At 48.4% G+C, this 5,000-nt stretch overlaps 1 protein-coding gene across 1 annotated transcript in view; it reads left to right on the plus strand.

Annotated features, from left to right (window-relative positions):
- nkain4 (sodium/potassium transporting ATPase interacting 4) overlaps positions 1–5,000 on the plus strand; it is a 37,480-nt gene that overhangs the window by 23,838 nt on the left and 8,642 nt on the right. The gene's annotated exons all lie outside the window — the stretch shown is intronic.

A 5,000-nucleotide genomic window follows, 5' to 3' on the forward strand; every position in this document is an offset into this window, starting at 1 on the left:
TCTGTGTGCGTCTGCTTCTGTCTGAAGCCTGGTGTCGTGTGGAATGTTGACACACGGTTATTTGATGTGGCACGCGCCCATCACCTCCATAACCTGCTTGCAAGCGCGAGGCAGACTGTATAAATTAAACAGCCCCCCCCCCCCCCATCTCAACAAACCCATTTGCTCTAGACAGCCGACAAACAAATCACCCAGACATACCTGTGTGTGGGTTATCGGGCGTGTGTTTGCGTGTGTTTGCGTGTGTGTGTGTGTGTGTGTGTGTGTGTGTGTGTGTCTGTGTCTGTGTGTGTGCGTATGTGCTTCTAGGGTTATTACAGAGAGGGGGAGGGGAAGATAACAGGTGGATTTGAGTCCCTGCAGCCCTTATCTCATCATATTTTGACTGCCATTAAACATGCAGCTGGCCGTAAACACACACACACACACCAAAGCCACGCACACACACCGACACAGACACACATGCATGGACACACGCACAAGCACACGGGGTAGGCTCATTTTCTGCAGGGAGACTCGTCTCATTGGCACGCAGAAAGTGTCAGATAATTAACCTGCCAAAGAAAGACAGACTCCTCTCTCGCTCTCACTCTCGCTCCCGCCTCTGAATACATCTTCACTGTTATGGGGCCGTATCATGAAACACAATCTATATTCTATGTATTATAAATGTATTTATCTATATCTATATCTATATCTATATCTATAGATCAGTGGCGGCTGCTGGTCTTTCAAAGAGAGGAAGCTCATTTTCGGCCTACATCATATAAATTGTCAATTTATGTATATGTAAATTATGCTCTCTGTTCCTTTTCAAGGACATGCTCTGTCATACCAACTAGCTGTCTTTTCCAGTGACTTGACCAGTGTCCTCTCAATGGCCAGCAGAGCTAGGCTGCTTAAACGACCTTGGTCCATTGTGTTGGGTGTAGGACTTAAGCCACTTTAAACAGGAGAAGCTCCTTTCTACACCTAGCTCCAATTGTTGCCACTAATGAGAACAGTTTGTAAAGCTGAGGCATTGCACTGTCCAACTCCATGTCTTTAAGGAACACCAAGAAATCACACAGCTTTCCCCTGTCACCCTGCAAGTCCTGATCTGAATACAGGACTTGAAGTTCAGACCTCAGGCTCCCTGAATCAAAGTGATGGCCAACTACCAAAACTATATTAAACTTGAACAAGGAAATGTGGGAATTATGTTAAACTGAAGCAAGGAATTGTGGGAATAAGTGTATGAAATGTACAATGAAAATTGTCTAGCAATTTCGCCAAGCAAATATCAAGAAATAGGTTGCAGTTCCTCTTTCGACTCGCTTGCAAAATCCGCGATGGGACTGAGGAATGAAGAGAGCTCCGGCGACTTTTTATAGTTCAAAATCGCTGTCAATCAAACGGCAACTCAGTCTTTCGCAGACCCTCCAATCATCATGCAGAAGCCCAGCGTCCAGGCCAGCCCACTCCTCCATGCACCCCCAGAGACGCTGAGCGTCCATGGGAGGGACATAATCGCAGCATTATCTAATGACCGTCGACTTTCGACGCACTAAAAAAAGCTGTTCTATGCAGCCCCATTGAAGTGGATGGACGCTGAGCTTCAACAGGCAAATGCACTGTGACGCTACGGGAATGTATGAGAAGGAAATCAAGTCAGTCGACCTGCGATAAGCGGCTGATTCTGAACAAACTCGTCTTCGAGACGGACGTGTTCTAACGCATTTTTTGTCAATGAAATGTTAACACAACAGTATATATTTGACCATTTCATTTTTGAAATTTTAGGGGAAGCTGAGCTTCCCTTGCAGTCTTAGAGAAATCGCCACTGCTATAGATATATATATATATATATATATATATATATATATATATATCTGTGTTATATCTGTAGCGTAAGCCAATTCGTTCACACACACACAAAGGATGTCATGTGTGTGAGCGGGGCCAATAGCCTGCCGTTAAAAGGCATCTCAACTCAGCTGCAGTGGTGTGCTGAGTGGGTGGAGAAGGTGGAGGTGGTTCTGTTCTGGACTGACAGTTACATCGTAGATGGCTGACCCTTATTAGCCTATGCAAATAAGACACACACACACACACACACACACACACACAGCAACTGGCCGGGTTAACATACCATTTTAGCCTACAAACTCATTTGCACGCATACACACTACACACACAAACCCTGAAGCCAACCCACGCACACGCACACACCTTTTAAATGACACACCGATTTTGTACCACACTTCTATTTGAGGATCTTCAATGGTCTAATAGGAGCGTTTTGTAAAACTATATCAATGATAATGGATACAAAGTCCAAGTGCTTTTGTCCTTGATGCCTGACCTGTGTTCCTCAGCTTCTAGCTCTTCCGTCCTGAGAGGAGAGGAGGGGAACAGGAGGAGAGGAGGGGAGGGGAGGGGAGGAGAGGAGGGGAACAGGAGGAGAGGAGGGGAGGGGAGGAGAGGAGAAGAGGGGGAGGAGAGGAGAGGAGGGGAAGGAGAGGAGGGGAGGAGAGGAGAGGAGAGGAGGGGAAGGGGGAGGAGAGGAGGGGAGAAGAGGAGAAGGAGGAGAGGGGAGAGACGAGAGGATAGGGGAGGGAGGAGAGGAGGGAGGAGAGGAGAGGAGGGGAAGGGGAGGAGGGGAGGAGAGGAGAGGGAGGAGAGGAGAGGGGAGAGACGTTAGGATAGGGGAGGGAGGAGAGGAGGGGAAGGAGAGGTGAGGAGAGGGAGGAGAGGAGAGGGAGGAGAGGAGGGGATGGAGGGGGAAGAGGAAAAAGGAGAGGGAGGAGAGGAGGTTAGGTGAGGAGAGGGAACAGAAATGGAGGGGAGGAGAGGAGAGGGGCAGCGAGTGGACGAAAATATGAGCTGGGAGAGGAGCGGGGGAGGTGAGTGTGGGAGATGAGAGCGGTATCACACAGGGTCACCTTCTGTACCCCTGGCCACCCCGCTGATTGATAAGGTCTTGGGCGAACCAAGAAAGACATTCTGCAGATTAACGCAAATAGATGAATAGGATGGGCCTCGCCGCTGAGATATGCTGATGTCAATGAGGAGGACGGCCAGGGCGGTCTGTGAGGCGTTACGTGTTGATTGGCGGTGAAATGAGTTCAATGTGTCTGCACAGTGTGCTTCCACAGGCCCTCGTCTCCCGGCAGAGGGACTTGCCGCGGCCTTTCCGAGCTCACATAACGGGAAAGAAATGGCCCAACGATTATCATTAACAAGTCGAACAGAATGAAAACTGAGGTCAAATGAAAAACATGAACGGCATCGGAGTGTGTGTGGCACAGCGGCAGCAGATGGCTTTTGTTTTTTTTGAACTTGTACAGGAACTAAATGAGGATTTCACCCGGCTCGGCAAACGGCTCGTAAGTGACCTGGAAATGGAAACGCGCTCGCTGCACTTTTTCGCTGTCAGAAAAAAAAAAAAACACGCAGGACTCATTGACATTAACATCAGCGTTGTTAGCTCGCTGTCAGCCACGTGGAAGTAAGCACTGACGGCGACCGAAAGCAGTGTGGAAATCAATGGTTTCCCATAGAGCGGTCAGCGTGTCACCGGAGGCGGAGCCGTGACAGCATCATCACCGGCGAGGTCTATTGAACTAATCAACCTTTTATGGGGATCGGAGAGGAAAAAAACGATGACTGCTCACGATGATCAATGAAGTGGTCCTTGCGCGGAGACATCTGGTCCCGGTTCTCTCCGCACACAATGACACCGCACACACCCCCACACACACTCACAACATAGTGGACGTAGGTACTGCATTGGCACTGCGTGGACTGACCTAACCGCGCCTAATGTGCATGTGTTGTGGGCATTACAGAAAGCCCGCTGTACAGACATTACATACAAACGTATAGGTGTTTAGCGGTGGTTAATCCTCTGGGCTACTCGCAGCATGGCAATTGGAATGCCGTTTGAACGTATCTGTCATCACAAACGCTGGTGTTGAACTCCACTTGACTCCTGCTGAATTCCCTGATGAAAGCATCTCCTGCCAGGAAGCCTGCCTGAACACCTCTCTCTCTCTCTGTCTCCCTCATGCACATGCTCACTTCATATACTCCCAACACAATTTAGACCTCTAAACCCCTGAGCCAAAACCAGCAATCATTACTCTCTATAAAGGAAAGACAACACCCATACACAACCACAAAGACATTAAAACACACACAAAACAAGTGATTCACATGCACACACTCACGCATTCAGTTGAAAAACAGGGTGTTCCCGCTTACTGCTCACACTGCATTGTGTTTGATGCTGCTTCATACATATGTTAATTCACCTCCATTTCACTCGTCCAGTAATGGCTGGGGTGAAGCCCACGAATAGAGAGAGAGAGAACGAGATAGAGAATTAAACAGGAAAGAGGGAGAGAGGATGAGAGACAAGGCAGTGATCTGCCTGATTTCAGAATAACCCCACTTTGAGAAATACTTCTACTTTGCATATTTGTTGGATCTCGACCCTCATAAAATGAGCTCAATCCAGAATATATGTTTTGTCCAGAGACCTTCACCGTAAACAGGGTTTTTCAGGGCACTTTCTATATGTATGTAGAACAGAGCAGTGGTGTTGTCATTGAGTAATTGATGTTGTGGGTGTTGGTGAATAAATGGGATGTGATAGGACACCACGCCCCCCCCCCTCCCCGGCGGTGTGTTTACCCAGTCTGTGTGTAGGGCGGCCGGCCCGACATTGGTTTAATTGGCATGGCCGGGCGCCAATAGCTGGTTGGCTGTTGGAGAGTGACTCTCTCTCCCTATCCCTTTCTCTCTCTCATTTAATCTATCTCTCTCTCTCTCTCTGTTTCTCTCTCTCCCTATCTCTCTCTCTGTTTCTCTCTCTCCCTATCACCCTCTCTCTGTTTCTCTCTCTCCCTATCACTCTCTCTGTTTCTCTCTCTCCCTATCACTCTCTCTGTTTCTCTCAGTCCATATCACTCTCTGTGTCTCTCTCTCCCTATCACTCTCTCTGTTTCTCTCTCTCC

Source organism: Micromesistius poutassou (assembly GCF_964030765.1).
Source record: "Micromesistius poutassou genome assembly, chromosome: 15".
Taxonomy (NCBI): Eukaryota; Metazoa; Chordata; class Actinopteri; order Gadiformes; family Gadidae; genus Micromesistius; species Micromesistius poutassou.